This window comes from Nycticebus coucang, chromosome 15 (assembly GCF_027406575.1).
Source record: "Nycticebus coucang isolate mNycCou1 chromosome 15, mNycCou1.pri, whole genome shotgun sequence".
Taxonomy (NCBI): Eukaryota; Metazoa; Chordata; class Mammalia; order Primates; family Lorisidae; genus Nycticebus; species Nycticebus coucang.
The window spans coordinates 87,799,313-87,820,005 of NC_069794.1; positions in this window are offsets into that span (position 1 = coordinate 87,799,313).

Below are 20,693 nucleotides of genomic sequence, written 5' to 3' on the forward strand. Positions count from 1 at the left end.
AAGCAAGTTACAACCTAAGAACAGGGGGAAGGGGGAAAGCATGGGGAGGGAGGGGGGAGGTGGGTAGAGGGAGGGGGATTGAAAGGATCACACCTGTGATGCATCTTACAAGGGTACATGTGAGCCTTGGCAAATGTGGAATGTAAATGTCTTGGCAAAGTAACTAAGAAAATGCCAGGAGGGCTATGTCAACTAATGAGAAGAAAATGTGTCAAATATTCTATGAAACAAGTGTATGGTGCCCCATGATCATATTGATGTACACAGCTATGATTTAATAAAAAAAAAAAAAAAGAAAGAATACAGTGTTGTATATTCATTCAAACTTTTAAAAGTTCTACAGATAAGTTAAATACATCTAAGATAACATTAGGGAACAGATTTGATGATCAGTTAGATGTGTATCTAGAAAGCCAGTAGAAAAACTGGAATTTGAAGAGATTTTATATTTATTTCTGTTTAGAAAAAGTGTTTAATAACAGTAAAATTATTCCTATTAATTATACATAGACCATAATACATTTCAATTTTTAATTTTGTAAGATTTTCCAAAGATAACATGCAGTGTACAATTTTTTTCCTGAAAGAACATAAAAATGTTTAGGAAAAACTTGCTGTTAAGCTTTGTTTTTATCCAACTCAGATCTCTCTTTCCCCAAAGGGGCAAAGTTTCAAAGTAGAAAATGAACAGGAGGTGATATATGGCTTGTAGGATAAATGATTAAAGAAGGTATTTCAGATTAATGATCTAAGTCAAAATTGATCTATGTTGATCTATGTTAAATCAGTTTCACTCTGAAACACTCTTAGAATACATTGCTACAGATTATTGATTCACTCATATGGGTTAGAATTGCATTTTACTTATCACATAGAAATCATTGCTATTGTTGAACTGACAGATGGTTGACGCCCAACATACTGCATTTGATGAATGTTAGAGGGAGGCCAGAACGTTGCACCCTAACATATTTGGAAGGCCACGCCTGGCCCTGCTCATTCAGCCTAAGAAGGTTTTCTCCTTCATTTCTTTGGCTGGGGTTCAATTCTTCTGGACTGTTTTTCTTTCATACTGGGGTCTTAGCATCAAATCAATAGAAATTTTAATTGGGATTTCGGAAGTTTCCATGTTGGTCATTCCTCCTGACTTAGCAATAAAGCAAATTTAACCTTGTTTTTCTCTATTTTTTCAGTAAAAAGATCAAAGTCCAGCTTCTTATAACACAAAGAGAGCTTAAACATGGTTCAATATCTACTTTGAGTGGGGAGTAAAAGAAAACAAACAGAAACAAAATATTTATTTTGTCATCTCAGATATTGATCAGAGTATGCCCTTATTTCTAAATCTCACTTATAAAGTACACATTATTTCATCACTATTTATTTAAACTTATTTTCATTGACTGGGCAAATATGTGTTCAGAGTATTTTCCCAAAAAATTGGCATAGCAACAAGGTTAGTCCAATCTCCCTGGCTCAATAGCTTCCTTCTGCTCCCTCTAGCCTGACTTGCAAACTCTCTATTTTAATTCTTTTTGGAAAGCTTCCTCCAGCTTCAGAAAAAAAAAAAAATGTAATTTGTTCTAAATGAATTCTCTCGGATTTAAAAGCCAAAAACGTCATAATTCTGGCTCTATATCTTCCATATTAATTGTAATTATAAAGATTTCTCCCAGAAAATTTCTACTTGAAAGACTTATAATCTTAGTAATGCACTTAATGTTATTCCTGCCACAACTCTAGGACTTTTAATCACAATATAGTATTCTTGCTTCATTGGAATAATAAACACATGAAGGAAAGCATTCTGGAATCTGTGTATTAAAAAGTAATGCTACTTGGGCGGCACCTGTGGCTCAGTGAGTAGGGTGCTGTTCCCATATACTGAGGGCGGCGGGTTCAAACCTGGCCCCGGCCAAACTGCAACAAAAAAATAGCCGGGTGTTGTGGTGGGTGCCTGTAGTCCCAGCTACTTGGGAGGCTGAGGCAAGAGAATCGCCTAAACCCAAGAGCTGGAGGTTGCTGTGAGCTGTGATGCCACAGCCTTCTACTGAGGGCAATAAAGTGAGACAAAAAAAAAAAGTAATCCTACACAGCCCTCTACCAAGGGCGACAAAGTGAATCTCTAAAAAAAAAAAGTAATCCTCCTCAATTAAGGAAACTAATGATAGAAAAAAAAATCTAGAGACAGAATTGTGAACACACCACGACATAAATAATCTACTTCATATTTTCTGGAAAGCACATGGGCAGCTCATTGTCCAATAAGGTTCATTCACACAGATAATGGGTCTCTTCAGTCAGGAAGCAAGAAAACAAAGCAATGCATCCCAAATAGGGACCCATCTTCAGTGCTGATAAAGCATTAGATGAGGGGATGAGCATTTCACAAACACAGGTGTCAGTCTGCGGGATAAATTCTTAGAGGAGGAGTGTGTGAATTCCTGTCACATTCAACATACAACTTTAGTAACAAAAATGAAGCTTATGTTACAATTTACATGGACTACAGATTATTATATAAGTCTAGCATTCACCAGAGCTAAGTAAATAATATATCTATAGAATTAAATGATAGAAGTTTAGTTAATTCATCAAGTCAAAATTGGGCAGCGCCTGTGGCTCCATGAATAGGGCGCCGGCCACATATACTGAGGGTGGTTGGTTCAAACCTGGCCCTGGCCAAACTGCAACAACAACAACAACAACAACAACAACAACAACAACAAAAGTTAACAAAATCTGACTTCGTCTTTCAGTTGTTTTTGTTCTTTCTCTGGAAGAACAAAACAATATGCATTTCTTTTTAACAAGAAAACAAAATTTCTGGATAAGCTCTCCTTGTTCATTTATAAATAGGTCTTCTTTATTAATCATGTGGTGAAGTTATTGGTTCTCAAAGAACCTACACCGAATAAATAGTTTCATGTCACTATTTACTGGTGCACTTTATCCCAAATTATGGCCTGAGAATGATCCAGGAGAAGATAGTCAAGAAAAACACGCACATTTGCATACACAGTGGCAGACCTAGACTCATCATCTCTCAACGTGCTGGACTGTTTTCAACCACCAGTCTATCCTGTACCAACCGACGTGGTACCTGCTGGCTACATGGGACTACACAAATTAAATTTAAAATTCAGTTCTTCAGTTGTACTGACTACACTTCAAATATTCAATAGCAACAGTGGCCAGTCATTACCGTATTGGACAATACAGATATAGAACGTTTTCATCATTAGTTAGCCATCTAACTATGGTAATTATAGTTAGATACCACACAGACATATTTGAAAAATGTGGGTCAGGCTCGGGCTCACGTCTGTAATCCGGACACTTTGTTTTATTTATTTATTTATTTATTTTATTAAATCATAGCTGTGTACATCAGTATGATCATGGGGCACCATACACTTGATTCATAGACCGTTCGACACATTTTCATCACACTAGTTAACATAGCTTTCGTGGCATTTTCTTAGTTATTTTGCTAAGACCTTTACATTCCACAATTACTAGGATTCACATACACCCTTGTAAGATGCACTGCAGGTGTAAACCCATTAATCCTCCTCCCTCCACCTACCTCCCCCCTCCCTCCCCTCCCTTTCCCCCTTCTTCCTATTCTTAGGTTGTAACCGGGTTATTGCTTTCATGTGAAGGTCCTACATTAGTTTCATAATAAGGGTGAGTACATTGGGTACTTTTTCTTCCATTCTTGAGATACTTTACTAAGAAGAATATGTTCCAGCTCCATCCATGTAAACATGAAAGAGGTAAAGTCTCCATCTTTTTTTAAGGCTGCATAATATTCCATGGTGTACATAGACCACAATTTGTTAATCCATTCATGGATCAATGGGCACTTGGGCTTTTTCCATGACTTAGCAATTATGAATAGGGCTGCAATAAATATTCTGATACAAATATCTTTGTTATGATGTGATTTTTGGTCTTCTGGGTATATGCCCAGTAGAGGGATTACAGGATTGAATGGCAGATCTATTTTTAGATCTCTAAGTGTTCTCCATATCTCTTTCCAAAAGGAATGTATTAATTTGCATTCCCACCAGCAGTGCGGAAGTGTTCCCTTTTCTCCACATCCATGCCAACATCTCTGGTTTTGGGATTTTGTGATGTAAGCTAGTCTCACTGGAGTTAGATGATATCTCAAAGTAGTTTTGATTTGTATTTCTCTGATGATTAAGGATGATGAGCATTTTTTCATATGTCTGAAGGCCGTGCGCCTGTCTTCTTCAGAGAAGTTTCTCTTCAAGTCCCTTGCCCAGCCTGCGATGGGATCCCTTGTTCTTTTCTTGCTAATGCGTTTGAGTTCTCTGTGGATTCTGGTTATTAAACCTTTGTCGGAGACATAACCTGCAAATATCTTTTCCCATTCTCAGGGCTGTTTGCTTGCTTTACTTACTGTGTTCTTGGCTGTGCAGAAGCTTTCCAGTTTGATCAAGTCCCAATAGTGTATTTTTGAAGCTGCTTCAATTGCCCGGGGGGTCCTTCTCATAAAAAACTCGCCCAACCCAATTTCTTCAAGGGTTTTCCCTGCACTCTCTTCTAGTATTTTTATAGTTTCATGTCTTAGGTTTAAATCTTTAATCCAGTGAGAGTCTATCTTGGTTAATGGTGAGAGGTATGGGTCCACTTTCAGTCTTCTACAGGTTGCCAGCCAGTTCACCCAGCACCATTTGTTAAATAGGGAATCTTTTCCCCATTGAATGTTTTTAATTGGCTTGTCAAAGATTAAATAACAGTAATTAGCTGGATTCATCACTTGGTTCTCTATTCTGTTCCAGACATCTACTTCTCTGTTTTTGTGCCAGTACCATGCTGTTTTGATCACTATCGATTTGTAGTATAGTCTGAGGTTTGGTAGTGTAATTCCTCCTGCTTTGTTTTTATTTTTGAGTAATGTCTTGGCTATTCAAGGTTTTTTCTGATTCCATATAAAACTAAGTATTGTTTTTTCAAGATCTTTAAAGTATGACAGTGGAGCTTTAATGGGGATTGCATTGAAATTATATATTGCTTTGGGTAGTATGGACATTTTAACAATGTTGAGTCTTCACAACCATGAGCATGGTATATTTTTCCATTTGTTAACATTCTCAGATATCTCTTTTCTTAGAGTTTCATAGTTCTCTTTAGATCTTTCATGTCCTTTGTTAGATAAACTCCCAAGTATTTCATCTTCTTTGGGACTACTGTGAATGGGATAGAGTCCTTAATTGTTTTTTCAACTTGACTATTGTTGGTATATATAAAGGCTACCGACTTATGAATGTTGATTTTGTAACCTGAGACGCTGCTGTATTCCTTGATCACTTCTAAGAGTTCTGTAGTAGAGTCCCTAGTGTTTTCCAGATATACAATCATATCATCTGCAAAGAGCGAAAGTTTGATCTCTTCTGACCCTATGTGGATACCTTTGATCACCTTTTCTTCCCTAATTGTGGTGGCTAAAACTTCCATTACAATGTTAAAGAGCAATGGAGACAATGGGCAGCCTCGTCTGGTTCCAGATCTGAGTGGAAATGATTCCAATTTAACTCCATTCAATATGATATTGGCTGTGGGTTTGCTGTAGATGGCCTCTATCAGTTTAAGAAATGTCCCTTCTATACCAATTTTCTTAAGTGTTCTGATCATGAAGGGATGTTGGATGTTATCAAAAGCTTTTTCTGCATCGATTCAGAGAATCATATGGTCTTTGTTTTTTAATTTGTTTATGTGCTGAATTACATTTATAGATTTACATATATTGAACTAGCCTTGAGACCCTGGGATAAAACCGACTTGGTCATGATGTATGATTTGTTTGATATGTTGCTGAATTCTGTTTGTTAGAATCTTGTTGAATATTTTTGCATCTATATTCATTAGTGATATTGGTCTATTATTTTCTTTTCTTGTTGGGTCTTTTCCTGGTTTGGGGATCAGGGTGATGTTTGCTTCATAGGACGTGTTGGGTAGTCTTCCTTCTTTTTCTACATTTGGGAACAGGTTGAGTAATATAGGTACTAATTCCTCTTTAAAGGTTTGGTAGAATTCTTACGTAAAACCATCTGGTCCCAGGCTTTCCTTTTTGGGGAGATTTTGTATGGTTGATGTTATTTCTGAACTTGATACGGGCCTGTTCAACATTTCTACTTGATTTTGGTTAAGTCTTGGAAGGTGATGTGCTTCCAAGTAATGGTCAATTTCCTTCAGATTTTCGTATTTCTGAGAGTATAGTTTCGTGTAATATTCATTAAGGATTTTTTGGATTTCTGAGGAGTCTGTTGTTATTTCATCTTTGTTATTTCTGATTGATGAGATTAGAGATTTTACTCTTTTTTTCCTGGTTAGGTTGGCCAAAGGTTTATCTATTTTATTGACCTTTTCAAAAAACCAGCTTTTTGATTTATTGATCTGTTGTATTATTCTTTTGTTTTCAATTTCATTTAGTTTTGCTTTGATTTTGGTTATTTCTTTTCTTCCATTGGATTTGGGGTTGGAGTGTTCTTCCATTTCCAGTCTCTTGAGATGTCCCATTAAGTTGCTTACTTCCTCTCTTTCTGTTCCCCTGAGGAAGGCTTGCAGCACTATAAATTTCCCTCTTAGAACTGCCTTCGCGGTGTCCTGGAGGTTCTGATAGTTCATGTCTTCATTGTTGTTTTGTTCCAAAAATTGGCAGTTTCCTTCTTGATCTCATCTCTGACCCAGCTATCATTCAGCATAAGGTTATTTTATTTATTTATTTATTTTTTATTGTTGGGGATTCATTGAGGGTACAATAAGCCAGATTACACTGATTGCAATTGTTAGGTAAAGTCCCTCTTGCAATCATGTCTTGCCCCCATAAAGTGTGACACACACCAAGGCCCCACCTCCCTCCCTCCATCCCTCTTTCTGCTTCCCCCCCATAACCTTAATTGTCATTAATTGTCCTCATATCAAAATTGAGTACATAGGATTCATGCTTCTCTGCATAAGGTTATTTAACTTCCATTTTTTTGTATGAGTATGCAGATTCCTGTTGTTACTCATCTCACGTTTTATTCCATGATTGTCCGAGAAGATGCATGGAATAATTTCTATTCCTTTAAATTTACTGAGGTTAGACTTGTGACCTAAGATGTGATCGATTTTGGAGTAAGTTCCATGGGCTGATGAGAATTGTGTGTATTCAGTTTTTTTGGGATGAAATGTTCTGTAGATGTCTGCTAAATCTAAATGCTGGATGGTTAGATTTAAATCTAGAATTTCTTTACTCAGCTTTTTGTTGGAGGATCGATCCATCACTTCCAAAGGAGTGTTGAAATCTCCGACTATTATAGAGTTGGAGGAAATCAAGTTGCTCATGTCTGTTAGAGTTTCTCTTATAAATTGAGGTGCATTCTGGTTGGGTGCATAGATATTAATAATTGAAATCTCATCATATTGAGTCTTACCCTTAACAAATATGAAGTGACCATTTTTGTCCTTCCTTACTTTTGTTGGTTTAAAGCCTATTGTATCCGCAAATAAAATTGCAACACCTGCTTTTTTCTGGTTACCATTTGTCTGAAATATGGATGACCATCCTTTCACCCTGAGTCTGTATTTGTCTTTTAAGTTAAGATGTGACTCTTGTATGCAACAAATGTCTGGCCTGAGTTTTTGTATCCAGTCAGCTAACCTATGTCTCTTTAGAGGGCAGTTTAAGCCATTCACATTAATGGAGAGTATTGATAAGTTTGGTGAAATTTGCGTATTGAGTTTTTTGAAAGTCCAGTGGGTATTTTTAATCCTTTTGCCGTTGTGGAAGTTGGAGTTTGATCAGAAGTTTCTGAGAGAGTTTACTTTTGTAGTAGAAGATTGGGTTGGTTATTATGGAGGATAGGTCTGAGAATATCCTGAAGAGCTGGTTTGGTTATGGCAAATTTCTTTAGCATACGAATGTCATTAAAGTATTTAATTTCTCCATCATAAATGAAACTGAGTTTAGCTGGGTACAAGATCCGGGGTTGAAAGTTATTTTGCTTGAGGAGATTAAACGTTGATGACCACCCTCTTCTGGCTTGAAAAATTTCAGCAGAGAGATCTGCAGTCATTCTAATGTTCTTCCCTTTGAAGGTAATAGTTTTCTTTTGCCTGGCCGCTTTGAGAATTTGCTCCTTCATATTAACTTTAGTGAAGTTAATTATGATATGCCTGGGGGATGTCTTATTGGGGTTGAGTCGTGCTGGGGTTCTGAAGCTATCTGCTATCTGAATTTCAGGTTCTCTAGGCATGTCTGGAAAATTCTCTTTCATAATTTCATGCAGAAGAGCCTCTGCGTCCAGTGAGGCCACTTCATCTGTTTCAGGAATTCCTATGAGTCGGATATTTGCCTTCTTCGAGTTATCCCAGAGCTCTCTGAGAGAGTGATCCATTTAGCTCTCCATTTCTCTTCCTCTTCGAGAGTTTGCGAGCGTTCGAAGGCTTTATCTTCAGTGTCAGAGATCCTTTCTTCTGCTTAGTCCATTCTGTTGCTAAGGGATTCTACTGTATTTTTCATATCTTTGAGGGTTGCAAATTCTTCCTTCAGTGTGTCTAAGTCTTTGGTGGTTTTGTCTTTAAATTCGTTAAATTCTTGAGACAGCTTTTGAAATTTCTCCATGAATTCCTAGTTCCATTTTGTTACTCTTGTTTGCCATCCAAATTCTGAATTTGATTTCTGACATCTCAGCCAGTTGTTTGTGAATGGGATCTTCAATTACATCTGCCATATCTTTCCTTGGGGGGGTTGATCTATTCTGGTCATTCATGTTACCAGAGTTTTTCCGCTGATTCCGCCCCATGATTGTTTTACTCTCCTTGATTTCTCCCCTGGTGTTTCGTTGAGGACCCATACAGTGCTGTGGCCTGAGAAACTGGGGCCCTGTTTGGTGCAGAGGGGCTAAGTTGTTCTGTCTTGTTTTCAGCTGGTTTCTATTTTACCCTAGTGAAACAGTTACTCTGGGTTGAAGTCTCGGCTGTGGAGAAATACCAGCAATTAAGTCACCCCACCCACCACAGACAATAAATGGAAAAGGAAAATCAAACCTTCCTACAACCACACACCCAGGGCACCACCTGGATAGTCCCCAGGTGAGTGGCTCAGTTCAAAAGGTCCAAATCAATTGTCTCAGTCAGTAGCTGCCTCGAGTGGGAGAGTTCAAGAGGTCCCTGGGAACTGTATCACAGGGGTCTGATGACTGCTCTAATATGGCTTGATCCAGTGCTGCGTGGAGTCAGGAAGAGCCACCCAGTAAATAGATCAGTCTAGGAAGATTGATGCCTCCTTCCCCACCTTGCAGCTCTGTCACACCCAGTCGCTGCTAGCCCCACAGGGCTGTGACCCAGTGAGTTGTCTGCAGTAAGCAGATACTCCAGGGGTTTGCACCTGCCTAAGTCACAGGGTAGTCTGTGTCTGCTTGTCCAGGCCGCTACTGTCTGTCTTTATCCAGCAGGGGGTGGTGTGGCCTGTCAACCTCGGGCACTTGATGGAGGCTGGAGCTGTTCACTCAATTCCAGCCCCACCCTTAGTTTATGTTACTGGGTGAACGGAACAAGCCTGTGGGAGTTTGTTTCTGACCCTGCTAGATTCTTCTGCACAGGAGAGGCTGATTTGAGTTCCCAGAACCTGTGCCTCAGGCTCTGTCTTTAGTCCTGCGGGTTTGTATTCACAGCATGATCAGTTGTCAGCTGTAGCCTCTTGGCCTCCTTTGTCTATAGGCTGTTGATCCCCTGAGGGCCAGGTGCATCTTAGGCTCAGTAAAGCAGTCCTCTGGATCAGCCCCACCCTGGGAGTTTCCCGGCTCTGCGGGTGTTGCCGCGCCCACGGCATATAGCCGTAGTGAGGCAGTGCTGTCCGCGTTATAGAACGACGGGAAGGTGGTTTGTGCTCCCCGGAGCTTTGCCCCCAGCGCCCCCAGTATGCACAGCATCAGAAATGTTGCCTAGCATGCTCAGTTACCCGCTTAAGTTTAAAGATTGTGGCGTCTACTCATGTGTTTGTCATCCTGTACCAGAAGTCTGTTTGTTCTGATAAATTGTCAATATGTACTTTCCTAAGAATGAGCACAATGCACTACTAATCCAGATAGAGCACAGCCTTGTGAGCTACTAGACTCAGTAGCACCAACAATGAGCACATAAAGATGTTTTCCCACCAGTGAGCTAAGACGATAAGCCCAAGGACATGAAATACAAATTATCTACATAAGTTACAAAGTCACTGAAACACATCCACCCACCATAAAGTCCTGTTCAGAACATCTTGTTTCACCAATTGTCACGCATAATAAAAATCAATAGGAAAAATAATACTTGTCAAGGAATTTACTCTAAATCAAAATTATAATTATCAATAACAATAAAATCAAATAGTAAATGTAAAATTAGTCAAGCATTAACATAAAGAAGATGTCAAGCTGTTCTAAAAAGATAATAAGAAACTGAGATAGGAGAAAGCGGGCAGAGTTGACTAATAACCGCCACCCTCCGGAAGCGGAACGTTAAAACATAACATAACAAACATAACACCCTCCAGAAGCGGAACGTTAAAACATAACAATGCATGATAAATCACACTTGTAAACGCAAAGATAACCCGCACACGTAAGCAAAAAGATTGCATTATGTAAGCTCTGTAAAAATGTATAAATACCAACATGTGTACCCAATAAATTTACAGCTACATACTCCAACCCGTAGTGTGTCAGACTGTCTTTCCTGCGCCGACCTCTCAACTTTCCTCGTTCCTTCTCCCTGCACTCCCTCGGACTGAAACCCACCGACTGAGCGGTCCGTTGCAGGGTGTGTTTTCTAGTCCCTGTGTTCCACCCAGGTCAGTGCCACCTCAGGCAAACCCTTTACTCATGGGGCCTGTGTTTCAGTCCCAGGTCTGTTCCATAGTAGTTGCCATCTGAGAGGATTCTTGGCCTCATCTGGTTGCCCAGGAAGACAGGAGGAGAGGCTATGGTATATGTGGGGGTCGGCCCTGCACCTCGGGGCACCACCGCTCCAGTGTAATTCCCTCTTAGCCGACTGTCGTCTTCTCGCTCCTTTGCTACAGAGTCAGCACTGGCCAGCTGCAGTCCGGGTCCAGTCTGCACCTCTTGAGAGTTCACCCAAAAATCTGGCCTCCTGGGGGGGCAGGTCTCCAGATCACGGAGTGAGAGTGGAGGGGGGTGTTAGGAGCTCAGAGTTGCAGGTCGTAACACCAAGCTCATTGAGACCAAATGAACAAATAAACAGATACAAAGGTTACCAGGTAAACAGGCCCATAGATACAGAGACAGACGGAAACACACAGAGATACAGGTAACAGCCATGACAACCGCAATATAAGAACAACTGCAATAAAAATAGTGATAATCGTAAAATAATTGAAAGAAAGGAAAAAAAGAGAGAAAAAAGTGGTGTTAATAGGAATGTTAAATGAGGAGAAAGAAGAAATTAAAATTAAAAGACATAGAAATAAAAAATTTATCTATATAAAAAGTAATAATAAAAAATTATCGAAATCTCCTCTAAGAAAATGGTGAGGAAAAAACAGACAAAAACAAAACAAACACAAAAACGAAAAAACAAAACAAAACAAAAAAAGGCACCAACTACAAAAATATTCTTGCGTGTAGAAATATACCTGTATTGAGCGGCGCCTGTGGCTCAGTCGGTAAGGCGCCGGCCCCATATACCGAGGGTGGCAGGTTCAAACCTGGCCCCGGCCAAACTGCAACCGAAAAATAAACGGGCGTTGTGGTGGGCGCCTGTAGTCCCAGCTACTTGGGAGGCTGAGGCAAGATAATCGCTTAAGCCCAGGAGTTGGAGGTTGCTGTGAGCTGTGTGAGGCCACGGCACTCTACTGAGGGCCATAAAGTGAGACTCTGTCTCTACAAAAAAAAAAAAAAAGAAATATACCTGTATTTATCTATATGTCTGCTGTAGGGATCAACTTGCGTAGGAATATATTCATACTGCAATATACTTTCTGGACACCAGGTGGTGCTGTGAGTGGTTCCGAGACTTGTACCTGATTTACAGTTTATACTGTTACCATGGTAACCACCTTCCATGGCTGTGGCCATTTTGGAATTTCTGTAAAAGTTTGTCACTTAAGAATTGTGTAACCTCATCTGTTCTTTTCCAGATAGCACTTGCGACCAACCTTCCCACTCAGTGCAGGTGTCCACACTTCTTAAGTCTTTCCACTCTGTTCCCAGGTTCTCCTGCAAACTGGTGACTGCAATCAGCTGTAGGGAGAGTGGTGCTGAGTTCGTGCGGTTGTTGGCGGGCTTGCGGTTTTATCTGCTGTAGCTGGCTGCTGGGGCTGAAGCCAAGTTCGCGGCTTTAGCAGCTAAAGCCGGTCCGCGGCTTCAGTAGCTTTGCGGCTTTAGCAGCCAAAGCCGAGTCCGCGGCTTCAAGCTGGTTCCCATGGTCGGAGCATTCGGGGGACTTATTCTGGGTTTTATGGTTCAGAGTTTCCCTTTTGGATCGGTGCCTGCCAGTTCGCCGTGCAGCCTGAACCGCCAGCCCCCTCCAACACCTGGGGGAAAGGTGCCCACCCTTTTGGGTAGTTCAAAATGTCTGTTTCCCGGGCAGGATCCCTTCCCTTCAATTGTCCAACAGTTTGCCCAGCTCCCCGTGGTTTTGAGTGGCTCTCTTTTCGGATGCCTCCCTCAGTTCAGGAATAATTATTTGTCACTTGGGTTTTGTCAGCATTACAAGCTGCTGACCTCCATAGGGGAGGGGCCTGCTGGCCAGCACCACCGAGCAGGGAAGAATCTCTACAACAGAGTCTGTGATTTTAAATTACCCCTCATATATAGCAATCCACCAGTTCACTGGGTGTCTCCAGCTGTCTGTCCACTCCAATAATCCACACACAGGGAAGGTCCAGACCACCTTTCCTCTCACCTGATGGCTTGGGAGAGGTGGGCTACACGTCTGTCCTGTCCGCCATCATGCTCCGCCCCCTCTAATCCGGACACTTTGGGTGGCTGAGCAAGAGTGAGACCCTGTCTCTACTAAAAATAGAAAAATTAGCTGGGTGTTGTTGCGGCACCTGTAGTCCCAGCTACTTGGGAGGCTGAGGCAAGAGGATCTCTTGAGCCCAAGTGTTTGATGCCACAGCACTGTGCCCAGGATAAAATGAGTAAGACTCTGTTCAAAAAAAAAAAAAAAAATGTGGGAGGTGAAGGACCTCTATAAAGAAAACTATGAAATCCTCAGAAAGGAAATAGCAGAGGATATTAACAAATGGAAGAACATACCATGCTCACAGCTGGAAGAATCAACATTGTTAAAATGTTTATACTTCCCAAAGCAATCTACCTATTCAATGCCATCCCTATTAAAATACCAACAATGTACTTTCAAAATTTGGAAAAAATGATTCTGTGTTTTGTATGGAACCAAAAAAACAAACAAACAAACAAAAAAAACCCCCGTATAGCTAAGGCAGTTCTTAGTAATAAAAATAAAGCTGGGGGCATCAGCATACCAGATTTTAGGCTGTACTACAAAGCCATAGTGGTCAAGACAGCATAGTACTGACACAAAAATAGAGACATAGACATTTAGAATTGAATAGAAAATGAGGAAATGAAACTAACATCTTACAACCACCTAATCTTCAATAAACCAAACAAGAACATACCTTGTGGGAAAGACTCCCTAGTCAATAAATGGTGCTGGGAGAATTGGATGTCTACATGTAAAAGACTGAAACTGGACCCACACCTTTCTCCACTCAAAAAGATTGATTCAAGATGAATAAAGGACTTAAATTTAAGGCATGAAACAATAAAAATCCTCCAAGAAAGCATAGGAAAAACACTGGAAGATATTGGCCTGGGGAAAGACTTCATGAAGAAGACTGCCATGGCAATTGCAACAACAACAAAAACAAACAAACGGGACTTCATTAAACTGAAAAGCTTCTGTACAGCTAAGGAGACAACAACCAAAGCAAATAGACAACCTACACAATGGGTAAGGATATTTGCATATTTTGAATCAGACAAAAGCTTGATAACTAGGATCTATAGAGAACTCAAATTAATCCACACAAAAAAAGCCAACAATCCCTTATATCAATGGGCAAGAGACATGAATAGAACCTTCTCTAAAGAAGACAGATGAATGGCTAACAAACATATGAAAAAGCCATAGTGGTCAAGAAAGCATGGTACTGGCACAAAAATAGAGACATAGACATTTAGAATTGAATAGAAAATGAGGAAATGAAACTAACATCTTACAACCACCTAATTTTAATAAACCAAACAAGAACATACCTTGTGGGAAAGACTCCCTAGTCAATAAATGGTGTTCATCATCCCTATCTAATAGAGAAATGCAAATCAAAACCACCCTGAGATACCATCTAACCCCAGTGAGAATGGCCCACATCACAAAATCTCAAAACTGCAGATGCTGGCGTGGATGTGGAGAGAAGGGAACACTTTTACACTGCTGGTGGGACTGCAAACTAGTACAACCTTTCTGGAAGGAAGTATGGAGAAACCTCAAAGCACTCAACCTAGACCTCCCATTTGATCCTGCAATCCCATTACTGGGCATCTACCCAGAAGGAAAAAAATCCTTTTATCATAAGGACACTTGCACTAGACTGTTTATTGCAGCTCAATTTACAATCGCCAAAATGTGGAAACAGCCTAAATGTCCACCAACCCAGGGATGGGTTAACAGGCTGTGGTATATGTACACCATGGAATACTAGTCAGCCATTAAAAAAAATGGAGACTTTACATTCTTTGTATTAACCTGGATGGAAGTGGAAGACATTATTTTTAGTAAAGCATCACAAGAATGGAGAAGCATAAATCCTATGTACTCAATTTTGATATGAGGACAATTAATGACAATTAAGGACACGGTGGGGGTGGGGGAAGGGGAAAGCAGAGAGAGAAAGGAGGGAGGGGTGGGGAAAGGAAGGGCAGAGAGGGAAGGAGGGAGGGGGTAGGGCCTAGGTGTGCGCCACACCTTTTGGGGGCAAGACACGATTGTAAAAAAGACTTTACCTAACAAATGCAATCAGTGTACCCTGGTTTCTTGTACCCTCAATGAATCCAATAAAAAAAAAATTATTACAACCAACCTAATTTTAACTCCAATTTCATCTCCAATAAACCTCTAAAAACAAATTCAGTTTATCGTTATCATATTCAAACATACACAGGAAATGGAAGTGGAGGGAAAAGGTGGCAGTCCAGAGTGGTCATCAGAAAAGACTTCCATCATTAAGATATCCAAAGGTAAACTCATTCTTCACTTCCTTGTCTTGGAATTTTGCTAAACTTTGGCACTTCTACTTTTTTCCCACCTGTCTTCTAGAGTGTAATGGCATGATTGCAGCTCTCTGTATCCTCCTCCCTAAGTGCTGGGATTACAGGAGTGAGCCACTGCACCCAGCCTGGTGTTTCTACTACTTCTATTAACTTTGGTCTTCTCCCATCAACCTTACCTAGAAATTATGAGACTGTATTCGTCTCCATCTTCTCCTTCAAACCTATCATACAACCAGTTGCTAAGTCATCTAGATTCCAGGGTCATAGTGACTTTAGTAAGCCTCCTTTCCTTGCCCATGGCACGATCCTGGTTTGAATCTTCCTTCCCTCTAGCAATCGTTTCTTTTATTTATTAAATCTTAGCTGCATACATTAATGCAATCATAGGGTTAAAGCATCTCCCACTCACGAATCTTGGTAACACATCGCCGTCGGGTTGTTCTTCCACAAACACAGTTCTAACTTCATCATTCTGATGAGAAGTGCCACAGCAAACTTCTTACTTTGGCATTAAAAAATCCTACAGGACATTATCCCAATGTTCCTAATTCTTCAAAATGTAACCTATACTATGATCTCAGGTGTTATAAAACACTAGCATTCCCCACAATGTGTTTTGCAATTTTCTTCTCAGTGTCTTCACTCATAAAAAACTTTCTTCCTGGGGCAGCACCTGTGGCTCAAAGGAGTAGGGCGCTGGCCCCATATACCAGAGGTGGTGGGTTCAAACCCAGCCCCAGCCAAAAACTGCAAACAAACAAACAAACTCTCTTCCTAAAATAGATTCCCCAAACCAGATCCAAATTTCAAGGCTATACACAAAGCTACCATCTTCAAAAACCCCTTCCTGATTTCCTTATTTAATTGAAAACATACCTGCTTTCTCTGGACTTCTTAAACAGCATTTACCTTACTCTACCTTGTGGCAAATCATTTCTGGAGTTTTTTATTTTCTTCTCCCTCTGTAAGACTTTATGCAACTCTTATCTTTTATTAGAATGAATTAAAATGTGTTGTGCTCTTCACGTGCAGAGCACAACATAGTTTAGGTGGATGTTTTTGATTATTGACCAGGCAAAATGTTCAGTAACTATGATAAACAATTCTGGTATAATGGACAGAACCAGAAACTGCCCCCATTAAGTCACAAAAAAATATTCAATGCTAAAAAAAGAACAAATACCCATGCACACAGCTTTAGGGCTCATTTTTGCTATAAAAAAGTTTTATGAAACACATTCTTTTTAATAAAGTATCTCAAGAATGGAAAAAAGTATCCAATGTACTCAATACTATTATGAAACCAATATATCATCACCTACACATCCATACGAACGGATAAAGCACAACTACAGTCCAGAAAGGAGGAGGGAGAAGGAAAGGGGGGAGGTTGGGAGGAGGGAGGGTATTTGGTGGGACCTCCCCTATTGTGCATAATGCAATGGTACATTTTCAAACTTCTAAGAGTATAGTATAAATGTCTTACCACAACAAATAAGTGAGATGGTGGTTATATTAATCATTCTGATATAAGCATTCCACATTGTGTATCAAATCAGCACACTGTACCCCATAATTGCACACAGTTATGATTTAATAAAAAATTACAATAAAAAGTCTTCTGTGTTTTTGATTTCTTTTACTCAGAGTTTTCACAATTGAAGAATATATACATTATTTAGGCTACATAGTTCTGAAAGCAATCAAAAAGGTATAACAAGTCTGTACCAAACTCTGGGTAAGGATTTTGTATTTGTCTTTAGCATGAAAAAAAATTGTATTTCAAGAATCTAAATTTTATGGCTCAGTGCCTGTGACTCAAGCGGCTAAGGCACCAGCCACATATACCTGAGCTGGCGGGTTCGAATCCAGCCTGGAACCCACCAAACAACAATGACGGCTGCAACCAAAAAAAAAATAGCCAGGCATTGTGGCGGGCACCTGTAGTCCCACCTACTTAGGAGGTGGAGGCAGGAGAATCTCTTGAGCCCAGGAGTTGGAGGTTGCTGTGAGCTGTGATGCCACAGCACTTTACCCAGGGCGACAGCTTGAGGTTCTGTCTCAAAAAAAAAAAAAAAAATCTACATTTTAGAATGGGAAATAATGGTATTTGCTGTGACTATTTGTGGTATTAATTTCTAGATGGACAATAAGAGGAATGAGTCAATACAAGTTTTATAAATATTTTGTAACTTAATGGCAATAAGATTTAATTAAAAAGTTTAATAAGCAGATGAAATCACTTAATATACAGTTGCTGGAGTTAAAAGAACATGAGCCTGTCACTGAATATGGAATCTGTCTGTATCCAATCAAAGACTAGACAGATGATGTGGAAATTCCATAGCACTTTCAATTAGAGGCTGAGATAAAGAGAAATGTAAAACACAGGAAATCTATTTTATGGAATTAACTTTGCCATAGAACTGATGATTGATTGATTTTCACAGAAAATCTAGTAAAAACAGGACAATTACTTAAGATAGAACAAATAAGTGACAGCTAACTTTAGAGATGCTATTTATTACCTCGCAGCCACATTTCACATCTATGAAAGACTGTGTAAAACTCAAGTTCTTGGTTTCCACTGATAATAGACCGATTTTCAGTAATGGTCTGACAATTCAAAACCTTTTCAATTATTTGTAATGAAAAATGACCCCACTGTCCCACTGAAATTATTTTTTCCTTAGTGCAGAATCTTGGAAAGGAGTCTGCATTACAGGAGTCTGATTCTAATAGTGCATATCTAGCTGAGCACATTATTAGGGACTAACTCATGATAACTAATCACCATTACCTTCTTCCTTTCAGGCTAAGTTCCTGGGAAGTTGACTTCTTTATGATATATTTGCTCTTGGAGTCTATATCCAGAGCCTATAGAGATAGCCTTGAAGGAGGTTTGGATATCACAATTTACTGCTCTCCTTTGGGATATACTGAACACTGCTGAAAATCCCTGTTCCTCGGGTGCCTCCTTTCTAGGATATATGTAGACTATTACTCCTTCCCTGTCAGTTAATTTTGTAAAGATGCTAATCATATTACATGATCAGATCTGGATACTGCTTCCATATCTTCCCAGCAACGTGACTTGCTCCTTGTCTCTAAGCTCCAGCTGCTCCCTAATTATACGTCTGTATCTCCCATGATGAAATAATGCACCACACTATAACTGTTATCCCTCCTTAGCTGGAACAAATGCTCCTGGAGGGCAGGGGTCATTTTTAATTATTGTACAAATACTCAGATACTCCCTGGCATGTAATGGGTGCTCAAAAAAAAAAAAAAATTGTGAAACAAATGAACTGTAGACTTTGTTGAATCTCATGTATATATTCACACTATTTTTTCTCAGAGAAGGTGACATGTACAAGTTTTAATGAAAATTTATCTTTAATCATTATGTATTAAAAGATACACTTTTTTACAACCTGATGAAATATGCATTGTAAGGCTGTAAATTTGGGGTTCTTTCTCTAGCAGGACTTCATTCTTTGGTCATCTTCTCTGGAGCTGCGGCTTAAATGATCGCACAAATTGCAACTTTGTCTTTCATGTCATCATATAGCTATCCTATATGATGCAGATTAAATTGTGTACCTGAGAAGGACATAGGTATGTCCATGAATAGGCAAAATATGTCCCTAAATGGACTTTTCTTAAATAAAATTGTCTTTTCTACTTGTTTCACTCGCTTTCAGCTCTATCTTGAAAATCAACTTGATTTCACACAAATTAATAAAAACTAAAATGAACAGGAAGACAATTACTAGCTACAATGAGCAAAATGTAAGAGAACTAACATCTGCTTTCCAAAATGCCAGGTAATTTCTGGCAAACAGAAAGACTGCGTGAATTGTAATTTGGGGGGAGGCGTTGCTTTTTAGGACTTTGGGGTATTAAAAATTCCTAGTAAAGAATGCAGCTGTCATCCACATTTTGGAAATTAATCCTAAAGTCAAAGCTGGGGAGCACTCACCATGAGGCAGGGAGTGCTAACCAAGTAACTAAAATAGGTGTTTAGTATTTAAGTTATAGCAAATATTTTAACGTTTTATTTAGAATTAAACATATTGTTTATTTTGCAGTTAAATTTATTACCAAATATAGACTTTACATAAAACAAGGAAAAGTTAAAACCTACTTATCTTTGAGATCTAATCCTGATTTTGCTATAAAAGCAAAAGTATAATTAAGTTTCTTATTAAAACTGCATAATTTGTGAGGAAATCTTTTCCATTCCCTCTACTCTTGTTGTTTGTCATGCTAAGGTTAAAATCTTAATTTAGACTTTTTACATAAAAATTGTGCACCTATTCATCAGGTGAATGTTTTTATGTCATGACTCATTGAAACGCATATTTAGTGAAGTTTTTTTTTTTTTGGTAGAGACAGAGTCTCACTTAATCACCCTCGGTAGAGTGCCTTGGCGTCACACAGCTCACAGCAACCTCCAACTTCTGGGCTTAGGCGATTCTCTTGCCTCAGCCTCCCCAGCATCTGGGACTGGTGCCCACCACAACGCCCGGCTATTTTTTGTTGCAGTTCAGCTGGGCCTGGGTCTGAACCCACCACCCTCGATTTATGGGGCCAGTGTCCTACCCACTGAGCCACAGGCGCTGCCCTAGTGAAGATATTTTTAAAAACCAAGAAAGCCGTAAGTATTGCACAAGTTGAAATATCTAAACTTCTACCTACATCACACACACACACACACACACACACATTATCAGCTCATCTAGCTCATTCCATCTATGAACAAAGGATTATAATGATTTCATGTTGAAATCAAGGCAGTACAAGAAGAAAACAATCATAAGCTACATAATCATCTCCTTTTGCCAAGTTTAGCAAAGTAGATGGAAAGGAAAGGAAAGTGGTATTTACATGTAGCAAAAATATTTTGCCTGTATTAATATTAAAGCTAGAGTGGGCTATAGCCATTCAAATGAGAGGAAGCATAGAGAAGGGGTATGAAATAATCCAAGGGCACCGTTTAGTAGAATTAATTTCTTTTTAAAAGGCATTTCTCAGGCTAATGATGGCTAAGTGACATTAAACACCTTTGTAACCTTTGTCACCTGGTCTTGACCAGGTTTGAGTTGGAAACTCACATCCTCAAAGAGCTGCCTCTGCAGGAGCTGGGCCCTCCCCATTTCCTGCACCTTCCGGCTGAAGCTTCAGTCCTAAAAATGGGGATTAAAACGTCAGGTAACTGGGACAAACATTGCACCAGCTCTTTTGTTATGGAAAAAGGAAGTTGAGGTTTCCGTCATCCTTGTTGGAATTTAGATTAAAAGGAACGTACAGAGGAAAAGATGGCGTTCGCACAGTCAATCTTGCCCCCTCCCAAAGCAACCTGAGCTCTAACCG